Source organism: Delphinapterus leucas, chromosome 3 (genome assembly GCF_059928025.1).
Source record: "Delphinapterus leucas isolate spDelLeu-1000000601 "Yukka" chromosome 3, BTC_Dleu_Yukka2, whole genome shotgun sequence".
NCBI classification, from domain to species: domain Eukaryota; kingdom Metazoa; phylum Chordata; class Mammalia; order Artiodactyla; family Monodontidae; genus Delphinapterus; species Delphinapterus leucas.
In genome coordinates this window covers 143,150,107-143,174,948 of record NC_143131.1, presented here as the reverse complement: position 1 = coordinate 143,174,948, position 24,842 = coordinate 143,150,107, and the positions used below count along the sequence as shown (strand labels likewise).

Below are 24,842 nucleotides of genomic sequence, written 5' to 3'. Positions count from 1 at the left end.
TGGCCATGCTTCTATTCTTCTATCCCTTTGCTTATTCTTTTCCCTTTTGCTTCTCTTTGCTGATAGCATACATTCCCCAGTGCATTTATTATTTATTGAACGTTAAATCTCTGCTCCTGTCAGGCATGGTGCCTGCTCTGGAACGCAAGGACGAGCAACACCAACAAAGCAACACGTCCCAAGAACTTACGATGGGCTTAGTCTGTTCTCAGCACTGCCCAGGTTTTATCCTGTTTAATCCTCACAACGCTCCCAGGCAAGCACTATTATCCCCATTTTACATGCAAGGCACAGACAGGTTTAAGTGCCCTGCTCAAGCTTACACAAATAGTAAGTGGTGGAGCCAGGGTCCCAATCCTCAGCTCACTCTCTTCACCCCTAGGCTGAACCACCCCCTCTGACGAGTGGCTCTCCATCAGACGTGAAATCCTAAACCACCCGGGATGCTCTCTAAAGCATGGCTGCAGGGCTGACTCCACAGCTGCTGAATCAGCTCCCCAGGGAATAGGAGCTGGGTGATTCCGAAGCATACTATTGGTTAAAATGCACTTATAAGGCCTTATCTTCAGTTACCTGGGGGAGGCCAACAGACAAATCATATATCCGTAATATAATCGTGTGTGTATGTACGTATGTGTATGTTTGTATGTATTTATAGTGCTGTAACGTATTCATCGGAGATGCTAACATGTAAATCAAATATACAAGCATGGTTATCATTATAACAACTATATTAGTACGTGAAGGTGCTAAGAATGCAGAAAGAACAGCATAGTGGGCAAGCACAGAAGATGGGTCCCCAACCTCAGACTGCTACCATTTAGGTTTGTCACTATTACTTAAAGCTATCGAGGCCTTTTGTCTCTTGGCTCAGGTGCACCAACCATAAAAAAGTAATAGGTGCCAATCATTAGCCATTGATAATTTAGGGTGGGATTTTATTTCCAAATTCATCATGTCCCTGGGAATGGGATTTTGTTATAGCGCTGATTTGAGCTAACTTTCCCTCCCGATTTTAATGAAATAATTGACATACATCATTGCGTAAGTTTAAGGTGTACAGCATAATAAGTTGACTTACATATATGGTGAAATGATTACCACACTAAGTTTGATTAACATTCATCATCTCATATAGATATGAAAGAAAAAGGAAAAAACACTTAAGATCTGCTGTCCTCACAACTTTTTTTTTCTTTTTTCGGGGTACGCGGGCCTCTCACTGTTGAGGCCTCTCCCGTTGCGGAGCACAGGCTCCGGACGTGCAGGCGCAGCGGCCATGGCTCACGGGCCCAGCCGCTCCGCGGCATGTGGGATCCTCCCGGACCGGGGCACGAACCCGTGTCCCCTGCATCGGCAGGCGGACTCTCAACCACTGCGCCACCAGGGAAGCCCCTCACAACTTCTTTAATCAATGACTTTTATGTTTATTTTGAAAGTTAAGATAAAATTGACATGCAATATTATATTAGTTTCAGGTGTACAACATAGTGATTCAATATTGTATCTATTGTGAAATGATCACCGTAATAAGACTAGTTAACATTAGTCACCGTACGTAGCTGTGAATTTTTTCTTCTTGTGAGAACTTTTAAGATCTACTCTCTTAGCAACTTTCAGATACACAATACAGTATTAACTATAAGGTCCATGATGTACATTACAACCTCATTACTCATTTATTTTGTAACTGGAAACTTGTGCCTTTTGACTCTCTTTTTCCATTGTGCCCATCCCCACTCTTCACATCTGTCAACCACCAATCTGTTCTCAGTACCTATGATCTTGTTTTTTTTTTCTTCTTTTTAAAGATTCCACATGTAAGTGAGATCATATGGCATTTGTCTTTCTCTGTCCAACTTACTTCACTTAGTATAATGCCCTCAGGGTTCATCCATATCACAAATGGCAGTATTTCATTCTTTTTCTTTTGGCAGAATAATACTCCGTTTGTGTGTGTGTGTGTGTGTGTGTGTGTATGTATATTATATATATATATCACATCTTCTTTACCCGTTCATCCATTGATGGACACTTACATTGCTTTCATGTCTTGGCTATTGTAAATAATGCTGCAGTGAACACGGGGGTGCATATCTTTCTGAGTTAGTGTTTTCATTTTCTTCATCTATATGTCCAGAAATGGAATTGCTGGCTCATATGGTAGTTCTATTTTTTAATTTTTTGAGGATACCCCATACTGTTTTCCATAGTGGCTGCACCAATTTACATTCCCACCAACGGTGCACGAGGATTCCCTTTTCTCCACATCCTTCCCAACACTTGTTACTTGTCTTTTTGATAATAGCCATTCTAACAGGCGTGAGATAATATCTCATTATGGTTTGATTTGCACATCCCTAGGGATCAGCAATGTTGAGCACCTTTTCATGGATCTGTTGGCTATCTGTATGTCTTCTTTGGAAAAATGTCTATACAGATATTTTTTTGCAGTACGTGGGCCTCTCACTGCTGTGGCCTCTCCCGTTGCGGAGCACAGGCTCCGGACACGCAGGCCCAGTGGCCATGGCTCACAGGCCCAGCCGTTCTGTGGCATGTGGGATCTTCCTGGACCGGGGCACGAACCCGTGTCCCCTGCATCCGCAGGCGGACTCTCAGCCACTGCGCCACCAGGGAAGCCCCACAGATCCTATTTTTTAGTTGAATTTTTTGGGGTTTTTTTTTTTTTTTTTTTTTTAGTATATCTATTTATTTTTGGCTGCATCGGGTCTTAGTTGTGGCACGTGGGATCTTTCATTGCATCGCGCGGGCTCTTCGTTGTGTCGTGTGGGCTTCTCTCTACATGTGGTGTGCGGGTTTTCTCTCTCTAGTTGTGGCGCACAGGCTCCAGAGCATATGGGCTCTGCAGTTGTGGTGTGCAGGCTCTAGAGGGTGTGGGCTCTGTAGTTTGTGGCACGTGGGCTCTCTAGTCGAGGCGTGTGGGCTTAGTTGCCCCATGGCATGTGGGATCGTAGTTCCCCGACCAGGGGTCGAACCCACATCCTCTGCATTGGAAGGTGGATTCTTTACTGTTGTACCACCAGGGAAGTCCCTTAGTTGAATTCGGTTTTTTCTTTTTTCTTTTTTTTGCCTGTGTCGGCTCTTTGCTGCTGCGTGTGGGCTTTCTCTAGTTGTGGCGAGCAGGGGCTACTCTTCATTGCGGTGTGTGGGCTTCTCATTGCAGTGGCTTCTCTTGTTGCGGAGCATGGGCTCTAGACGTGCGGGCTTCAATAGTTGCAGCACACGGGCTCAGTAGTTGTGGCATGTGGGCCCCAGAGAGCATGGGCTTCAGTAGTTGCAGTGCATGGGGTCAGTAGTTGCAGTGCATGGGCTCTAGAGTGCACGGGCTTCAGTAGTTGTGGCTCACGGGTTCTAGAGCGCAGGCTCAGTAGTTGTGCCGCATGGGCTTAGTTGCTTCGCGGCATGTGGGATCTTCCCAGACCAGGGATCAAACCCATGTTCCCTGCATTGGCAGGCAGATTCTTAAGCACTGCACCACCAGGGAAGTCCCTTAGTTGAATTGGTTTAAAAAAATTTTTTTTGCTATTGAGTTGTACGAGTTCTTTTTATATTTTAGATATTAACCCCTTATCAGATATATGATTTGTAAATATTAAAAAACATTATAATGAAAAGGCTGTCTTTTCATTTGGTGGATGGTTTCCTTTGCTTGTGTAAGCTTTTTAATAGCCCCACTTATTGGTTTTCGCTTTTATTGCCTTTGCTTTTATGTCAAATCCAGAAAATCATTGTCGAGACTAATGTCAAGGAACCTACGCTTTTTCTTGGAGTTTTATGGTTCCAGGTCTTATGTTCAAGTTTCTAATCCATTTGAGTTACTTTTTGTGCATGGTATAAGACAGTGGTACAGTTCCATTCTTTTGTATGGCGATGTCAAGTTTTCCCAGCACCACTTGTTGAAGAGAGTGTCCTTTCTCCATTTTATATTCTTGGCTCCTTTGTTGTAAATTAGCTGACCATACATGTGTGGGTTTATTTCTGGGCTCTCAATTCTGTTCCATTGGTCTTTGTGTCTATTTTTATTCCGGTACCATATTGTTTTGATTACTATAGCTTTGCAATAGAGTTTGAAATCAGGGATCATGATGCCTTCAGCTTTGCTGTTCTTCTTTTTTTTAATGAAACAATTAAAAAAATAAATTTATTTATTTATTTTTGGTGTGTTGGGTCTTTGTTGCTGCTTGCGGGCTTTTTCTAGTTGCGGTGAGCGGGGGCTACTCTTCGATCTGGTGTGCAGGCTTCTCATTGCAGTGGCTTCTCTTGTTGCAGAGCATGAGCTCTAGGCATGCGGGCTCCAGTAGTTTTGGCACACGGGCTCAGTAGTTGTGGCTCACGAGCTCTAGAGTGCAGGCTCAGTAGTTGTGGTGCACGGGCTTAGTTGCTCCGCGGCATGTGGGATCTTCCCAGACCAGGGCTCGAACCCGTGTCCCCTGAATTGGCAGGCAGATTCTTAACCACTGCGCCACCAGGGAAGCCCCAATGAAACAAATTTTTAATTTCAATTTTATATTTACAAAAAGACAAAGAGAATAGGGAGCGGGGAGGCAGGAATGATGCTGGTCACCCCCCCCCCCCAGAGTGCAGCGAGAGGCCACAGCCAACAGAATGGGTCAGACTGCTCTCCCCTGCCATTACTGATAACAGCGATGGACCAAAGGCTTCAGTTAACACGGTCAGTCTGTTTGGGGAGAGTCAGACGGTCTGTCCAGTCCATGTGCATGAGGAGGAAGTCCCAAGTCAGTCTGTTGAGGCCTTGGCTCTCCATAGGCTGGGGTCCTTCTCTTGGAAGTTCTGGGCCGCCCTCTCCAGGGCACATAGGGGCCACAGGGACGATGCCAGGGAAAACCCCTGTGGACCACAGGGGCCCGCTGCTGATAACAGGGTCGGGGGAAGGGAGGCCTAGGCGGCTGGGGACTAAACATAAAGTCAACTTCAAAGGTAAATTCTGTCTGGGTAGTTTGGGGGAATATCTGAATGGAAATGGTTTAAGGAGAATTGATTCAATTGGAAAGGATGGTCTGAAGAAAAATGGGCATCTTGGGGACAGACTAGGAACGGGGGTGTCACCTCGTGAAAGGGGATGGGACAGGGTTGTGGGGACAGGGTTGTGGGGACAGGGGTGGGTGGGGAGATGGTGTGGGGGGCAGGGGGCAGCACCCAGGTGGAGGCAGGGGTTGGGGAGGAGGGAAGGCTTGTTGATCTCTGCAGCCCCCCCTTGAGAGGGGGCTGCCTCTCAAGTCTCTAGCCAGGTCCTCCCCTGGCAGGGCCATCATTGATGCACTTGCCCACTGGGTCGTGCTGGGGCAGCTCCACCCCCCAGGCGTTGGCCACGTGGGGCAGCAGAAGCTGGGAGAATTGTTGGTGTGCGTGCTCGTTCCAGTGCACTCTGTCGGAGCCGTGCTTTTGGGCCTCGTCAGAGCTGTAGAAGTTGGTTTCAATCACATTGGTTTTCAGGGTTGAGGCTGCGGGTCGGAGCTCCGGTGGGAGGAAGCCACTGGTGATGTTGTCGCCCACGGGCATGGCCGTGTTCCAAACCAGGAGGCACGACTAGGGCAGCACCTGGCACAGGCGCCCAAATAGGCTCTCCAGGTTCTGCAGGTAGTTTGGCCAGGAGTCCTCTGCGTACCTGGTGAGGCCCCAGAGGCAGGAGCTCATGATGACCAGGTTCGGGTCGTGCTCACCCGAATGCAGCTCCTCCAGGATGGCTTCGAGGTAGTCGCGCCTCAGGAGTACACGTGCGTCAGGAAGTAGAAGCGCACCAGGTGCGGGCCGGAGCCGAACTAGCGCACCTCGCGGTATGGGTGCCGTTATGCATGCGGCCCTGCTTGCCCCCCTGCACCAGCTCGTCCTGCTCGAAGCCGTATTCTCCCTTGGCCTTGAGCTGGCTGAGTGTGAGCAGGCAGTCCTTCTGCAGCAGGCGCACCAGGTCCTTGTACACGGCCCTCTGGACCAAGTCCACCAGGATGGCCACGAACTTGTTGTGGAGCAGCTGCTGCACTTCGGAGGCGAGCCCGTGGCCCATGACGCTCGGGGCGCGCCGCCTAGCTCCTTCCTTTCACTCGGTGGGTCTGTGGATGGCTCCTCAGGTGTAAAGGTGATCCCTCAGCTCAGGTGGCTGGTCCTGCTACATCCTCAGGCACTTTGCTCCAGGAGGTGCCCCGGAGAGGGGAGAATTAGGCATTCTATGTTTCCTTCAATCTCCTGGGGCTGGCTCCTTTCTTTAAACCTTAAACACATTCTAGTTTCTTGCTTTAAAAAGGAAAGGAACCATCTTTGACTCCACCTCCAGGACAGTCCTATCTTTTGCTTCCCCTTCAAGGCTACTTTTTGCCAAGTTGTTTGAACTGGCTGTGTCTGGGTCCTCACCTCCCACTCACTCCTTTTACTTGATTTTGGCTTCCAACTCCAACAAAGCGAAGAAACGTTTGTCAGTAAATCCCCAGCGATTTCCTTGGTGCTCCTTTCAGTGACTACTTCTTGGTCGTTATCACATCTGTAGCATCCCTAGCTCCTTGGGGCTGGGGCACTGATGGTGATTCCCTTCCATGACTCTGCCGGAGAGTCTGACACCCTGGTCTCACCTCCCCCGGTATCCTGTGTGAGTTTCTCTTTCTCTGGCCATCCCCAAACGTCAGCCTTTCTCAAGGCCCACTCATCGGCTCCTTCCTTCTTTTCTCCAACATTCTTTCCTTAGGTGAATTCACCCATGCTCTTGGTGCCCATACACTCCTATTTGCCCCAACTTTTCTGGTCTGTTCTTTTTAAAGATTGCTTTGGCCATTTGGGTATCTGTGGTTCCATACAAATTTTAGAAACGTCTGCTCTATTTCTGTGAAAAACGCCATTGGAATTTTGTTAGGGATTGCATTGAATTTGTAAATTGCTTTCGGTAGTATGGACATTTTATCAATATTAATTCTCCCACTTCGTGAGCATGGAACACCTTGCCATTTATTTGTGTCGCCTTCAGTTTCTTTCATCAATGTCTTACAGTTTTCAGCATACAGGTGTTTTACCTCCTTGGCTAAATTTACTCCAAGGTATTTTGTTTGTTTTGATGCAATTGTAAATGGGATTGTGTTCTTCATTTCTCTTTCTGATAATCTGTTACTAGTGTATAGAAATGCAACAGATTGCTGTATATTAATTTTGTGCCCTGCAACTTAAGTTTTTAATTCTTTTTTTGTTTTGTTTTGGTAAAGTCTTTATGGTATTTTATATATAATTTCATGGCTTCTACAAATAGTGACAGTTGTACTTCTTCCTTTCCCATTTGGATGCCTTTTACTTATTTTTCTTGCTTCATTGCTGTGGCTAGGACTTCCAATGTTGTGTTGAATAAAAGGGGCAAGAGTGGGTGTACCTGCCTTGTTCCTGATCTTAAAAGAAGAGCTTTCAGCCTTTCACCATTGACTATGATGTTAGGTGTAAGCTTATTATATATGGCCTTTATTATGTTGAAGTACGTTCCCTCTACACTCACTTTGCTGAAGGTTTTTATCTAAATGGATGTTGAATTTTGACAAATGCTTTTCACATCTATTGAGATGGTCATATGATTTTTATCCTTTATTTTGTAAATGTGTATCACATTGATTTATCGATGTTGAACCATCCTTGCATCCTTGGAATAAATTTCACTTGATCATATGTATGATTCTTTAAATGTATTGTTGAATTCATTTTGCTAATGTTATGTTGAGGATTTTTTCATCTATGTCCATCAGGGATACTGGCCTGTAATTTTATTTCTTGCAGTGTCCTTGTCTGGTTTTGGCTTCAGGGTAATGCTGGCCTTGTTAAATGAGTTTGGAAGCATTCTTTTTAGAAGAACTGGTATCAGTTCTTCTTTAAATGTTAAGTAGAATTCACAAGTGAAGCCATGTGATCCTGGACTTGTGTTTCGTGGGAGGTTTTTGATTACTGATTCAAACTCCTTCCTAGTAATTGGTTTGTTCAGATGGTCTCTTTCTTCTTGATTCAGTCTTTGTATGTTGTATGTTTCTAGAAATTTATCCAGTTCTTCCATGTTGTCCATTTGTTGGTGTATAATTGTTCATAGTAATCTAGTATGATCATTTTATTTCTGTGATATCGATTGTAATTTCTTCTTCATTTCAGATTTTATTTATCTGAGTCCTCTCTTTTTTCTTAAGTCTAGCTAAAGGTTTGTCAATCTTGTTTATCTTTTCAAAGAACTAGCTCTTGGTTTCATTGAATTTTTGCTATTGTTTAATCTCTGGTTCATTCATTTTTTTGCTCTGATCTGTATTATTCCTTCCTGCTACTAACTTTGGGCTTTGTTTGAGGTATAAAGTTAGGTTGTGTATTTATGATTTTTCTTGTTTCTTCAGGTAGACATTTACCACTATGAACTTCCCTCTTAGAACTGCTTTTTCTGCATCCCTTAAGTTTATATTGTATTTCCATTTTCATTTGTCTCAAGGTATATTTTTATTTCTCTTCTGATTTGTTTCACTCATTGATCTATAGCATGTTGCTTAATCTCCATATACTTGAGAATGTTCTAGTTTTCTTCTAATTGAGTTCTATTTCTAGTTTCAAACCATCGTGGTCAGAAAAGATGCTTGATATGATTTCAACCTTGTACATTTTTTAAGAATTGTATTGTGGCCTCATATATGATCTATCCTGGGGAAAGTTCCAAGTGCACTTGAGGAGATGTGTATTCTGTTGTTTTTGGATGGAACATTCTATTCATATCTGTTAAATTTATCTGGTCTTATATGTCATTTAAGGCCAATGTTTCCTTATTGATTTTCTGTCTGGATAATCTATCCATTGATGTAAGTGGGGTATTAAGTCTCCTACTATTGTTGTATTCCTGTCTATTTCTCCCTTGAGATCTGTTAATATTTGCTTTATATATTTAGGTTCTCCTATGTTGGGTGCATAAATACTTACAAATATTATATCCTGTTGTTGGATTTACCCCTTTGTCATTATGTAATACTTTTCTTTAACAACTTCCACACATATCATACGGCAGGGTTAACCATGGTCGTCATGTTGTACGTTACATACCTAGCACTTATTTATCTTATAACTGGAAGTTTGTGCATTTTGATCACCTTCCTCCAGTTCTACCTCCCCCACCTCTGCCTCTGGAAACCACAAATCTGATCTCTTTTACTATAAGTTTTGGGATATTTTTGTTTGTTTGTTTTATGGATTACACCTGTAAGTGAGATCATACAGTATTGGTCTTTCGCTGTCTGACTTATTTCACTTAGCACAATGCCCTCAAGGTTCATCCATGTTGTTGCATATGGCAGAATTTCCTCATTTTTTAAATGACTGAATAACATTCCATTGTATATATATACCACAACTTCTTTATCCATTCACTGTCAGTGGACACTTAGGATATTTCCATATTTTAGCTATTATAAATAGCTGCTATGAATATGGGGAAGTAAATATCCATTGTTTTTTTTCCTTCAGACATATTCCCAAAAGTAGAATTGCTGGATCATATAGTAGTTCTATTATATTTTTAATTTTTTGAGGACCCTTCATACTGTTTTCCATAGTGGCTGCACCAATTTACAACCCCACGAATAGTGCACAAGAGTTCCCTTTTCTCCACATCCTCACCACATTTGTTAACTCTTGTCTTTTTAGGATGGTCATTCTAATGGGGGGTGGGGGTGGTGGTGAGGTGATATCTCATTGTGTTCTTGATTTGCATCTCCCTAGTGATTAGTGATGTTGAGCATCTTTTCATGTACCTGTTGGCCATCTGTATATCTTCTTTGGAAAAATTTCTATTCAGGTCCTTTGCCCAATCCAACTTTTAATTTTTTTTTTTTTTTGCGATTGGATTGTATGAGGTTTTTAAAATAAATTTTAGATGTTAACCCTTTATCAGATATATGGTTCACAAATATTTTTTCCCATTTTGTAACTGTCATTTCACTTTGTTGATTGTTACTTTTGCTGTGCAGAGCTTTATAGCTGATGTATTCTCACTTGTTTATTTTTGATTTTATTGATTGTGCTTTAGGTGTCATATCCAAAAAAATCATTACCAAGACCCATATCAAGGAGCTTCTTCCTGTTTTTTCCTCTAGGAGTTTGATCATTTCAAGTCTTACATTTAAGTCTTTAATCAATTTCAAGTTACTATCTGTGAGAGGTCTAAGACAGGAGTCTAGGTTCATTATTTTACACGTGAATATCCAATTTTCACAGCACCATTGATTGAAGAGATTATCTTTTCTCCATTGAGTATTCTTGGCTCCCTTGTCAAATAGAGTTGACCATACAAGCTTGAATTTATTTCTGGGCTCTCAGTTCTATTCCATTGGTCTATCTGTCTGCTTTTATGCCAGTACCATACTGTTTTGATGACTGTAGCTTAGCAGTTTAGCTTGAAACCAGGAAGTGTGATACCGTCTGCTTTGTTCTTCCTTCTTAGGATTTCTTTGGTCATCGGGGTCTGTTATGGTTCCATATAAATTTTAGAATTTTTTTTTCTACTTTTGTAAAAAATGCCTTTGGAATTGTAATAGGGATTGCATTGAATCTAGAGATGGCTTTTGGTAGTCTTGACATTTTAACAATCTTAATTCTTCCATTCAGTGAAGTTGGGACACCTTTCCATTTATTTGTGTCTTCTTTGATTTCTTTTATCAGTGTCTTGTATTTTTCAAAGTAGAAATCTTTCACCTCCTTGGTAAATTTGGTCCTAAGTATTTTATTTTTTTTGATGCTATTGCAAATAGCATCATTTTCTTCATTTCTTTTTTAGATAATCCATTCTGAGTGTATAGAAACACTACTGAGTTCTGTTTGTTAATTTTGTATCCTACACTTTTGCCAAATTTGTTGATTATATCCAACAGTGTTCTGGCAGAGTATTTAGGATTTTCTATGTATGAAATCATGTCATCTGCAAATAGAGATGATTTTACTTCTTCCTTTCCAATTCTGATACCCTTTATTTATTTTTCTCGCCTGACTGCTCTGGCTAGAACTTTCAATACTGTGTTGAATAGGAGTGGTGAGAGTGGGCACCCTTGTCTTGATACTGATCTTAGGAGAAAAGCTTTCAACCTTTTACTGTTCAGTATGATGTAGCTATGGGCTTGTTATATATAGCCTTTATTATGTTGAGGTATGTTCTTTCTATACCTAATTTGTTAAGCGTTTTTATTACAGACAGGTGTTGAATTCTGTCAAATGCTTTTTTTCTGCATATATTGACATAATCATATGATTTTTTTCTTTCATTCTATTAATGTGGTGCATCACACTGACTATTTTGCATATGTTGAAACATCCTTGCATCCTATGGGTAAATCCCACTAGGTCATGGTGAATGATCCTTTTAAGGTGCTGCTGAATTTGGTTTGCTAGTATTTTATTTTTGCATCTATATTCATTAGGGATATTGGTCTGTAGTTTTATTTTCTGGTTTTGGAATCGGGATAATGCTGGCTTTGTAAAATAAGCTTGGGGGAGTGTTCCCCTCCTCTTTATTTTTTTGAAAGAGTTTGAGAATGATTGGTATTAATTCTTCTTAAAATGTTGGGGAAAATTCACCAGTGAAGCCATCTGATACTGAGCTTATCTTCATTGGGCAGTTTCTGGTTACTGATTGTCTCCTTATTAGTAATTGGTCTGTTCAAATTTTCTATTTCTTCCTGATGCAGTCTTGGTAACTTGTACGTTTCTAAGAAATTTCTATTTCTTCTAGGTTATTCAGTTTGTTGGTGTATAGTTGTTGTTCAGAGGAGCCTCCTATGATCCTTTGTATTTCTGTAGTATAAATTGTAATGTGTCCTTCTTCATTTATAATTTTTTAAAAATAAATTTATTTTATTTTTGGCTGCGTTGGGTCTCCGTTGCTGCGCGAGGGCTTTCTCTAGTTGCAGTGAGCGGGAGCTACTCTTTGGTGCAGTGCGCAGGCTTCTCATTGCGGTGGCTTCTCTTATTGTGAAGCATGGACTCTAGGCACGTGGGGGCTTCATTAGTTGTGGCACGTGGGCTCAGTAGTTGTGGCACGCAGGCTTAGTTGCTCTGCAGCATGTGGGATCTTCCTGAACCAGGGCCCGTATCCCCTGCACTGTCAGGCGGACTCTTAACCACTGCACCACCAGGGAAGCCCTTCATTTATAATTTTGTTGACTGGGTCCCTTCTCTTTTTGCCTTGGTTGGTGTACCTAAGGGTTTGTCAGTTTTGTTGATCTTTTCAAAGAACCAACTGTGAGTTTGTTTTATATCATCTATTGTTGTTCTCTTTATTTATTTCTGCTCTTTTATTTCCTTGCTTCTGGTAACCTTGGGCTCAGTTTGTTCTCCTTTTTTCTAGTTCCTTAAGACACAGAGTTAGGTTGTTTCTTTGGAGTCTTTCTTGCCTCTTAGTGCAGGTGTTTGTTGCGGTGAACTTCCCTCTTAGAACTGCTTTTGCTGCATCCGATAAGGTTTGGTATGTTGTATTTCCATATTCATTTGTCTCAAAATACTTTTAAAATTTCCGCTTTAGTTTGTTTTTGATCCATTGGTTGCTCAGGAGAGTGTTTTAAAATTTCCATGTATTTGTAAATTTTCTAGTTTTCCTCCTGTTACTGATTTCTAGTTTCATACCACTGTGGTCAGAGGAGAAACTTGCTATGATTTCAATCTTCTTTAATCTGCTAAAACTTGCTATGACTTCAGTCTTCTTTAAACTTGCTATGATTTCAATCTTCTTTAATGTGCTATGTTGGTGGCCCAACATATAGTTTATCTTAGAAATTGTTCCATGGGCGCTTGAAGAATGTGTTTTCTGCTATTGTCAGATAGCATGTTCTGTATATGTCTGTTAGGTCTCTTTTGTCTATAGCATTGCTTAAATCTGCTGTTTCCTTATTGATTCTGTGTCTGAAGGATCTATCCATTGTTGAAAGTGGGATATTAAAGTTCCCAACATTTTTGTGTTGCCATTTATTTCTCCTTTTAGCTCTGTTTTTGTTTTATATATTTAGATGCTTCAGTGTTGAGTGTATAAATATTTATAATTGTTATATCTTAATGGATTGACCTCTTTATCAGTATATAATGAACTTTTCTGTTTCTTTTTACCATTTTTAAAGTCTCTTTTGTTTCATATAAGTATAGCTACTCTTGCTTTTCTGGGGATTATTATCTGTTTGAAATATCTTTTCCATCCTTTCACTCTCAGTCTATACATGTCTTTAAGGCTAAAGTGAGTATCATGTAAGGCAGCATATTGTTGGATCTTTTCTTTTAAATCAATTCAGCTATTCTGTGTCTTTTAATTAGAGAATTTAATGTTTGCAATTGAAGTAATTATTGATAAGTAAGGACTTACTGTTGTCATTTTGTTCATCATTTTCTGGCTTTCTTGTAGATGCAGTGTTCCCCTTTTCATATCCTGTTGCCTTTTTTTTTTTTTTTTTTGCCTGCACTGTGCAGCTTGTGGGATCTTAGTTTCCCTGACCAGGGATCGAACCTGGGCTCCCTGAAGTGGAAGCGTGGAGTCCTAACCACTGGACTGCCAGGGAATTCCCCTTGCTGTCTTTTTTTTGTGTGTGTTTTGATGTCTTTTGGTACCAGTGTTCTCTGACTTCTTTATCATGTTCTTCCATGTAATTACTACAGGTTTTCCCCTTTGTGGTTACCATGAGGCGTACGTAAAATATCTTAAAATGATAACATTCTATTTTAAGCTGATAACAACTTAGCTTTAATATAACTCCTGAAATTTACACTTTTACTTCTTCACATTTTGGGTATTAATGTTATAGTTTACATATTTTTAATACTGTGTAACTACAAACAGATTATAGTAGTTATGATTATTTTTTTAAACTTATAACTAGAGTTGTAAGTGAATTCACACTACTCTTACCATATTACATAATCTAATTTTGACTACATGTTTACCATTAAAAGTGGGTTTTATGCTACTTTCTTCTGTTTTTATGATGCTAATTAGTGACCTTTTACTTCCACTCAAAGAACTCCCTTACCATTTTGGTAAGGCAGGTCTAATGGTGGTGAACTCCCTTGCTCTTGTTTGCTCATGAGTCTTTTCCTTCCTTCATTTATGAGGACACTTTTGCTGGGTATAGAATTCTTGGTTTACAGTTGTTTTTTTTTTCCCTTTCAATATTTTGAATATATCATCCCATTCCCTTGTGGCCTGAAAAGTTTCTGTTGAGAAACCTGCTGATAGTCTCATGGAGATTCCCTTGTATGTAATGTCTGTCTTTTGTCCTGCTGCTCTCAACTTTCTTTATCTTTGACTTTTGACAATGTTAATTGCAATGTGTCGCAGTGTAGTCCTATTTGGGTTCAACCTAGTTGGGGTCCTTTGGGCCTCATTGATCTGGATGTCCATTTCTCTTTTTTGGTTTGGAAAGACTTCAGCCATTATTGCTTTAAGTATCCTTTCTGTTCCTTTCTCTTTCTCTTCTGGAATTCTCATAATGCAAATGTTCTTTTTTTTGTGTGGGGGTGGGGGGCTTGTGTCTCATAAGTGCCAAGGCTTTCATCGCTGTTTTTCTTTTTTGCTCCTCTGACTGGATAATTTCAACTGTCCTGTCTTCCAGGTTGCTGACTTTTTTTTCTTCTGTATTGAGTCTGCTTTTGAAGCTCTTAATTGAATTCTTCAGTTTAGTTATTGTATTTTTCAGCTCTAGAATTTTTTTCATGGTTTTTATTTTTGTTCAACTTCTTGTCATGTTCATGAATTGTTTTCCTAATTTCATTTGTCTGTGTGTTCTTGCAGTTCACTAAAGTTCTTCAAGAGGACTATTTTGAATTCTTTGGCTGACAGTTCATAGATATTCATTTAAGTAGGCTCAGTTACTGAAGTTCTCTTAGTTTCCTTTGGTGGTATCATATTTCCCTGATTTTTCATGAGCTTTCATTCCTTACATTGGTATCTGTGCATTTGAGTAAGTGATCTCTCTTCTAGACTTTGTAGGTTTGCTTTGGTAGAGAGAATTCTTCGCCAGTTAGCTCAGTTTTAGTTTCTGCAACTGTCTGCTGATAACGACCTTGAGCAGCTGGGGCTTGCTATCAGGGTCTATTTTTGGATGAGGCAACTGCCTGAGCTCTGAGGGCAGGGGTGGGAGGGTGTGCTGCTGACTGAGAACAGTTGGATAGGACTCTTGTCTTGGTTCCCTGCCGAAGTGAGGCTGTAGGATGGGCTCTGCAGTTGCCTGGGTTCTCTGGTCAGGCTTACTAGACCAGTGGGCCTGGGTACTGTACTTAGCGGTAGGTATCTGCCCTGCCCTAGTGGGGCAGCAGAATGGAATCCAGAGTCTGCACGGCTTGTTTCCAGACTTGAATTTGGGAAGAGTGTATACTGAATTCCCTCTCCAGACGCGGGGGCTACAGGTTTTGCTCTGCAGATGGGAAAAGCCATAGACTGTGCTCTCTGTTCAAGTACCACTGTAAGCAGGGCAGATGGATGGGCTACATAGCTTCGCATGTGCTGTGGTTAGGTTCCTTGGTCGGGTGGGCTGAAGCCTATAGTCAGCAATGAGTGGGGCTACAAATTAGTTTTCCTGCTTGGGGTGAAGTGCAAGAACTAGCTCCAAGGTTTGTAAGGCTATTTGTTGATTCAAACCAACCTCTGCCCCAAGTTCCCTGGCCAAATAGGGCCACTGGCTTTGCTTTGCAGGCTGTCAGCTCTGCCTGCCCACCTCTCTGTTCGAGCTTGCTGTGCTATACAGCCTCTACGTGTTCCCACCAGTCCCCCTGGCCAGTCAGGGTGGGGAGACACACTCAGCAGCTGGTAGGCCTATGATCGGCTCCCACGCCTGGGTGGGGCAGGAGGGTCCATTTCAGGCACCTCCCAAATTTTCTGAACAGGCTTTCTGGTTGGAAGGGGCCGAGAGCTACACTTAGCAGCAATGGGGCTATGAATGAACTCCCCCTGTCTGGGCATATCAGGGGAAGCCTCCATGCCTGGTACTGACTTTGCTCTGGGGCAATCAGCTCTGCCTGTCCGCCTCATGGCTTGAGCATTACTGGGTTTTCATGCCTTGGAGGGGGAAGTGGGCAGATCAGCCTCCAGAGCTGGTAAAACTCCTGCCAAGTTCCCTGCTCAGACTGACTTGGTTCTGCAGCTGAGCAAAGCTGCCGGCTGGGATTACCCGGGCGCTGCAGGGAGGGACTCGGTCTACCGAGATCTGAGTGCTGGTTGTTGCAAGCCCCTCCCTCTTTCTCCATCAGGATCAGCTTCCCAGTGGTTGAGCCCCGCAGATCCTCCTGCAGTCCCTGTGGGGTGATACAGGAGTAGCCGCCCTCACAAAGCAGTTCACAATGCTGGGGGGGTCCCAGATGTCGCCCACGAGCTCTCTTTTCCCACTAGTGGAGCTGTGTTGGCCTGGGGGAGGGGCAATGCAGTCAGCGTGCAGGTGCTCCTGTTACCCTTCTGATACACATGTCTTGATCTCTGTGTGCAAGGCGCGGGGGTGGGGGTGTGTGTGGCTCAGCCTCACCCTGTGTTCTAGGACGCTCTTGGTGGTTTCCTGTCCATGAATCCTTGTTAGCTGCTGTGCTTGCGAGGGCAAAGTCAGAGATGACCTATGTTCCCATCTTGGTGATGTCGCTGAGTTAACTTTTGAAATACGTAATTTCTATAAAAATGCCTGATCCTTCTAATAGTTAAATATAATAAATTCGCTGGAAGCTGAGTCAAGGAGTTCAGGCCAGCAGTATAATCTAGTCAAATATGTTTAATTGCGAGGGTCCCTTCATTAGAGAGGAGGTGCCTGGGCTATGGGGTTCGAGATCTTGGAGGCTCTGACAGGCATGCTCATCTCTTCGCAGGCACCTGCCCCCAACTTCAGAGTGTGCCGGGGCTTTCATTTAGCCACACTGTTCTTATTCCGAATTCCACCTAAAAATATTTAAATTAACCTTCAGGCTTCCTGGAGAACATAAAAGTTATTCTGAATTATTTTCACTGCCAGGATCAGCACAATTCCCTTCCCAGCCAGCTCAGTAGGTATTCAGTGATAGAGAAACCAGTTTTTAAATTAATACAATTTTGTGTTGGTAAGGAAGCCGTTATTTTTAATTATTGGGCATTCTCCTCAGCCTGGCTTCCCCAGTTAATAAAACTCAGCTATTTAGCATGGTTTTTATTTTTGCAGAGGGCAGACTTTGGGAAGTAGTTTCCCGATGTGGAATCTCCCTCCAGAATGTTTTGATCTCTCCAGGCGCACGCCTGTCACAAGGAGCCTTGTAAGAAACCCTGAGAAAAGGAAACGCTGTCATTAAAATGGCCCTGCTGGGCCTATAACTGGTGACTCTAACTTAGCTTGAGGGGCAATGTTGGGAGCTGGCGAATCGAGAAACTGGAAAGAGGAAGTTAACGCTGGGCTGGATCCCCTCCTGGAAAGGGCACTGTAGCACAGCAGGAGAGACCTCAGTTGGACTTACAGCAGAATCCCTTGCCCATCCCACGTCACGTCTGGGAAACCCAGAAAAGATTAGTGAGGGAGGGCAAGAGATTCTCCATGTCTGGCGATACTGAAAAGCAGAACTCCCTGCTTGGAGAGTTTAGTTATTCACCCGCCCAGAGGAAAAGCCTGGCCTAGATGACATCTTCATTTCCTTTCTGGGTCAGTCCTCTGGGATTTAAAAAGCAGCTCCCATACAAGACTCCATGCTATGATGGGATCAGGGATGGAGCAGACATAACAACTTGCTATAAATTTAATATCAGCTTAAATAATGCATAATTAGAAGGGTAAGCCTCTGCAAACACATTAAATAATGTATTCCCCAAGCAAACATGATTCTTGGATGATTTGCTGTTTTGGATGGCGGTGAGGTAGAAAGGTGGAGAGACCTGAATTTGAGTTGCAGGGATTTTTTGTTTTGTTTTGTTTTTTAAATGTCGGTTCATTGGGTTGTTTATTTTACTTTTATTTTTGGCTGCGTTGGGTCTTCGTTTCTGTGCGAGGGCTTTCTCCAGTTGCGGCAAGCGGGGGCTGCTCTTCATCGCGGTGCGCGGGCCTCTCACGGTCGTTGCCTGTCTTGCTGCGGAGCACAGGCTCCAGGTGTGCAGGCTCACGGGCCTAGTTGCTCCGCGGCATGTGGGATCTTCCCATACCAGGGCTCGAACCCGTGTCCCCTACATCGGCAGGCAGATTCTCAACCACTGCGCCACCAGAGAAGCCCTGAGTCGCAGTTTTAACACTGGTCGGTTTTGTCATTACAAAGCTGAACCTTTACTGGTCATGCCTCTGTTTCCTTATCTGTCATGGCCTGTGAGCTCCTAGTGGGTAGAGACTATATTTTATTTTTCTTAGTGTCTCTATTATTTTGGAACGTGCTTGGCGCTCAGACATTTGTGAGTAAGGGGGTTGAATTAGACCGAGCGTAAGCACGCTGGCAGCTCTGATAATCTAAGCTCTAATATGAAAAACTGAGATGAGAAAATGTGAGCAGGACATTTGTGACTTCCAAGTATCTGAAAGGCTTCTTCCTTCATTCTAAAGAGCAATTGGAGTCATTCTGGGAGGAACCCCCGAGACCTGGAATTTAATAGACAGAGGTTGGAGGGAGAGGATTTCCATGATGTCAACTTAAAATCACATCCACTCATTCAGCATTGACTGAGCACCTACTCTGTGCTTGTTAATGTGATCAATATTTAAACTAGAGCAGAACAGTTAGGGCCCCTGACCTCATGACCTTACAGGTCAGAGGAGGATAAAGACACATGAACCAACAATGAAAAACATTCGTGTGGTGATGAGTAAATAGAGGAAGGCACTATGGGAACGGAGGAGGGACACGGAGCCAGAACTGGACGGACGAGGCCAGTTTCTCAGAGGAGCTGCTGCCTCAGTGGGGCCCAAAGTATGAGACTTCACAGGTGAGGGCAGGAGATGAGTCAGGGAGAATATTCCAGAGGGGGCAGTCAGCAGGTGAGAGCTCGGGTGTTAAGCAAGGGCCCTGCCCAGGCAGAGAACCTCACTTCCGATGCTATGGGAGTGTTCTAGAGCGGGCAGGTGGTCCATGGGTAGGGATGTGGCAGAGAGGAGGGGTGTCTGATATGGAGCCTCAGCCCAGACGACCTGAACGGACTTGGACTTGTCATCCTGTAACCTGAACTTGTAGAAGTATGTTGCGTGTCTCCTAGCCTCTCAGAAGCAGGGAAGGCACAGATGAATGCTCCTTTGTGTTCAACAGTGGGTACATCTGGGGAGGACGTCTATGCTTCTCAGATCCTTAGCAGCACCAGTCAGGCCCCAATCCTTTGACCTCACCACCTCCCCAGCTAGTCTGCTCCAGCTACACTGGCTCATGTTCTGCCTCAGGGCCTTTGCGCATGCTGGTACCTTAGCACAGAAGGCTTTCTTGCCATTCCATTCCTGAAAATTTCCTACTCTTCATTCAGTTCTCAGCCCAAATGTCATCTTCCTAGAGTGGCCTTAACCTAAATCAGACACTCCCTGTTATTTCAACCGTTTTTTTCCCCCACAGCACCCATCACCATTTCTTTATACTATTTGTAACTTATTTGATTATTATCTGTTTCCCCTTGCTACAGCATAAAGCTCCACGAGGGTCTTTGCATTTTTCCATCGCACCAATCAAAACAGCAAGCAAGTCATCCGAAAGTAATGTTTGCTCGGGGGATACATTGTTGAATATATTTTGCAGAGGCTTACCCTTCCAATTATATATTATTTAAGCTAATATTACGTTTATAGCAAGTTCTGCCTGCACAAGCACTGCTCAGAATTCAGTGTCTTGTCTGTTCACTAACATACACTCAGTGCCTCGAACAGTGCCAGGAACGTAATAGGTGTTTAAAAAAATAAAACGTTGGTTGGTGTAGAATGAATGCACTGTGGCAGGAAGGGCTGATGAAATTCAGGCTCTTGTGATGACTGCATACGTTAACGGACCTACCTGAGTGGGTTCCATGCAGAACTGAGTTCACGTGCGTGTGTTCACAGGCACACATGCATACCCGCCTCCCACCTTGTTCCTGCGTCACTGTCATTTGCCACAAAAGTAAAAGTAACACAAGCCAACGTGTAATTGTTCTGCTACCTACACATGTAGCTGTTTCTTGCTTTTGCAATCTCTGTGTAAATCATAATCAGGAGGAAATATCCTAGAGGGTGGTTATGTGCCTTCCTTATCAGAGAGTCATGCACTAAACCCATCTTAGGAAAGAGCAGAAGTTTTAAATCTTAACAGGAGGAGGTGGTTTCAGTTCTCTCTTCCAAAAGTCTAGAAAAATGTCTTGCTGGAGGGGAGGTGTATTAATGCATTAAGAGGTCCTCAGGACCAGAAGTTTGCTTTATGATTAGGCTTTGGAGGGAGGGAGGATGAAGAATATACCTGGGTGTGTATGAGTGTGATTTAACCATCTCTTCCTTCTGTGGGTGTAGCACCCCCTTTCTCTAAGGTTTCCCCATCCAGGAGTTTTTACTGAGATGTCCGTCACACGAGACACGTGTCCACGTGTGACCCAGCCAATCACAGACCCCCACCTGCCTGACCAGTGGTTGGCCCCGGGGTGTGACTGCCATTCCATCTGTGGCAGGCCATTCAGAGCTCTTCCAAGGGATTTTAGATTTTAATTCTGTAAAAGATTGCTTCCTCTTCCCCCTGGGTCACTAAGCTGAACTGGTATATCAGCCTGGAGTCATCTTTAGCCAAGTCTGCCTGACTCCCAGGGTGAAGAGGTCACCAGTCGAATGTAGGGGTAAATTAGGCTAAGTGTCAAGGGAAACACTGCTAAGAGATGGAAGGGGGCCGAGAGAAGGATGTCAACCTGATGATATCATTTGAGCTGGTGAAGTCGCTAAGGCTAGCTCCTCTCTGGTAGGGGCCCGCGAGGCAAGACAACACATGCCCTTTTTAATTGAGCTAATTTGAGTGCACTTCCTGTCTCTCTCTTGCAGTGGAAAGATCCCTGACAGATACGGAGGCATTTATGCACTAAACATGTTCCAAGAAGGCGCCTTAGAAGGGGGCATGGTCATCATACCTTCCTGTGTCACCCACTGGCTGAATGCCCATCCCATGGCACTTGTCACCAGGGATACGGCAGTGAGATGGTCCTCGTGCTTACGGAGCTTACAGGTACCCTGATGTAACAGCTTTGTGTGTTTTTTGAAGGCCAGAGGAAACAGGAAACAGTGCTGGGTGGTGAGGGCCTGAGGGAGGAGGGCTCTTTCAAGTGAGATTCCTGGAGAAATCCTTGGGAGGCATAATGAAGACCTCCCCTACTTTGAGTTTGGGCACGGACAACCACTTGAGATTTTGCCAAAGCAACAAAGCCATAAAGATTTTGGTGGAAGCGGGTGGCCACGGTCCATCCATCCACCAGTTTACATTTCACCAGCCTTTATGTAAGAGCTGCTGACGCGTTCCTCACCTGAGAGGTGCCCTTGGCTGGAATGCTGGAAGAAGGGGTACCTAGTTTCACTGGGTACTGTTCTATGGTAATATCTTCACCGAGATTTTCGGTAAACTCCAGGGATGCTCAGAGCCTTGAGCCCTCACGGCACTCAGCTGGCCAGGCTGCCGGGAGCTTGCCAGTCCCTGGGAAAGGTCAGGCGATTTGCCTCACTGCACGAGACCTTCAGTTACCACACCAGAGATGCTCTCCAAACCCCTTGTTATCCACGGGGGTGGGGGTGGGGGTGGGGAGCAACAATTACGTGGTGCTGGTTCAGTGGCAGCACCTGCAAGTTCAATCAGTTTCTTCCCCGTTGCAAGTGGCAGCACTGGGGCGGTCAGAATCTCACATCTCTGTCTTGGGGTTCAGTTCCCTGCCTCTTCCCTCCACAGAGCCTGGCAGGCCAGCCCCTGAAGTCTGGAGGGCTTCTCGGCTTCCCAGTCTACATGATCGTGGAAGGGGCCCCTTAAAAGGTGAGCATGACCCAGCAACCCTGCTGGCTGCCAAGTCCCGTTAACTGTGTGTGCCAAGTAGCTCTCAGATGTCCCTCTGTCTTCTCTGCTAACGATTTCGTTTCTTGTTTGGATTACCCCTCTCCTCCTATCCTGTCCCCGTCTGATCTATCTTCCTCTGCACCCGAGGAAGCCTGAGAGGTCTTTCTCTAATGCGACAAATCCCAACACGTCGCTCTGCTAACCAAACCCTGGAACAGCCCTGCCACTGTCCTCAGGATAAATGCCAGCCTAGCAAAATATGCCCTTCCATTCCCTTCCCACCCTAACCAACTCTCTGGCCACGCTGAGTTAGTTTTCTGAAATGACATTCCTTTTCTTTTGGACCTCTCTGCCTTTTTACAGGCGACACTCTGTCTGATCACCCCTTGCTGACATCTCTGCCTGGCTAATTCCTACTGCTCTGTAGAACTGATTCCAACTCTTCTGTGAAGCAACCCTCAGCCCTGATCGGGATGGCAGGGACCCTGCTACGTGGTCACCAAATCTCCTTTCATGGTCTTCTTAGGCATGCAGAAAGACACCATTTCCTGGGCTTCCTGGCAGTTAAGTTGACGTCACCCCACTGTGTTCTCACCAGGAAGGATGGCAGTGATGCCTGCCATGTCTAGCCCTGCTCATTAAGCCCTGAGTTCAGGGCTTATTTGTTCACATTTGTTAACCGATCACACCCACCCCACCCTCCCCTGACTGATACAATGACATACCCCTTCCCTTGAAATCCTGGCCTCTGGGATAGCTCACGTCACACGGCTCACATGTGACACTCTACTTTCCCTCTCTACCTTCTCCCACCTGCTCCCTGGCAATTTCCAGGAGTTGCTTTTATTTCATTCACTAAACGATTTATGAATTGAATTAAAATAAATGAGATGCAAATAAATTCCAGGCTTTCTCCCTCATTTTCAAATTACATTTTCAGTCCACTCAACCTGTTATAATCTCGTAGTGATTTTCATTTAAGAGAGCTAAATGGATATGTGATTATTGTTACAGGAACTAACACCAGACAATTAAATGTTGAGGTGTTGATAGATAAAGCTGTGTTTCGATTTGCATAAACATGATGCCAGCAAATCTAACCCTGGCAGAAACTCAGTTATGAGACTTGCGTGCCTAACTTCTGCTAATTACCATGAGTACCATTATTACGATTTTTAATATTCAGAGTTGGGAATTATAGCCATTTTATTTTAGGGCTGCATTTATCTTTATTTTGAAAACTTTTAGTCAAAATGCATCACCGATTTATCCGAGAAAAGGCACGATTACTATTTCTAATCAAACTTCATCACCGATTTATCCGAGAAAAGGCACGATTACTATTTCTAATCAAACTTCTATGGTGCAGTGTATCAAAAATCAATTACACAGCCCTGAAATCCAGTCATTAAGGATTTAGCTACTAATCTCATTTCATTTTTGTCTTTAGGAAGATACTGCAGCTTGCAACTTTGCAGATACCAGCAGAGGAAGAAAAACATGGGAGGCTGCTGATAACCTAATGTGGAGAATTAAACTCCAACCAGACAAAGGTGAGGGCGGAATCGTAACATGGAGTGGCCTGGCTCTGCAGGGAGGCCGCCTGGGCTGGCTGGATTTCAATCCAAGAACACGGCAGAAGTTATGACCCAGGTTTTGTTGAGCGTGAGCCTTCTAATCTCAGGAACTCCAAAGCAAAGCAAAGCGTGTGTTAAACCCTGCCGTATTGCGCGGTTTACCGTCTTCCTGGTGAGTGTCTCACTCTGCAGTGATTTTATCTGTTTGTTAGTTGACTTCTTATCTATCTGCGGCCCCTGTTGTGCCATGTAGCTCCAGCTCATAGCACAGTGCCTGACTCCTAGTTAGGTGTTCAGTAAGTAGGTGCTGACGAGGACCGAGATCCCGAGGATTCTACCCAGTTGGAGGGAGAGCCTGACGGTAAGAACCAGTCCCTCTTGATGCCACGTAAGTGAACAGAGCAGGAACCAGATTATCTGGATGACTGTTGCTCTAATCAGGAAGCTGTGAGGCCTGCTGGTTAAGAATCCTGAGGGCAAGTGAGACAGACAGAGAGAACTGGGGCTGAGTCCTGGCTTTGCTGTTTGTTTGCTAGACGCTGTACCCTTGGACCGGTTATTTAGCGTCCCAGAGCCTCTGTTTCCTCATCTGAAAAAGGGAGATAATAACACCTACTCCCACAGGGTTGTTTGTTGTTTTTTGCGGTACGCAGGCCTCTCCCGTCACGGAGCACAGGCTCAGCGGCCATGGCTCACGGGCCCAGCCGCTCCGCGGCACGTGGGATCTTCACGAACCCGTGTCCCCTGCATCGGCAGGCAGACTCTAGGATAATACAAGTAAAGCATTTAACGTCGTGCTCTCATCACAAAAGTCCTCGATAAATGTTATGTATTGAAATGTTATATATTGGTTTTTAAAGCTGTAACTTGTGGGTACGTTACCTAGTCTGGGGAAGCTAGAGTTGGTTAAAACTTCCTGCTGCAGTTTGCTTGTTACTTCCTCTTCGGAAGCCTTCCCTGATGCCTGCAGGCTGGGTAGCAGCGCCTCCGCTGTGATTCCCACGAAGCCCTGGCTGTTCCTCTCTCTACTCACCTCTCTACTCACTTAACCCATCGGATATGGATTATCCTGAGGTTTATACATTCTACCGGACTGTCCACTCCTTGAGCGTAAAGAGCCCGTTATAAAACTCAGTATTTAGCACACCGAAACCACACAGTAGCCATGGGCACACAGTGGAAGTTGACAGAGAAGATGATAGCGAGTGTGAAAAGAAGACCCGCGGGATCTCTGCTTATAGCTTAAGGTAAATCCCCAGCTTTTCTAGTCCTGGGAAATGCAGAACGTTTTCTCCGAGGTCCAGCAGGATGTGGCTCACGTGTCTCTCT

At 44.1% G+C, this 24,842-nt stretch overlaps 1 protein-coding gene and 2 pseudogenes across 1 annotated transcript in view; 1 reads left to right on the top strand and 2 right to left on the bottom strand.

The window, feature by feature from the left end:
* The window catches only part of TENM2 (teneurin transmembrane protein 2), a 465,471-nt gene that overhangs the window by 28,296 nt on the left and 412,333 nt on the right, over positions 1 to 24,842 (bottom strand). The gene's annotated exons all lie outside the window — the stretch shown is intronic.
* Positions 4,795 to 24,829, bottom strand: LOC149749719 (PC-esterase domain-containing protein 1B pseudogene; annotated as a pseudogene).
* LOC149749720 (uncharacterized) lies at positions 20,783 to 24,306 on the top strand (annotated as a pseudogene).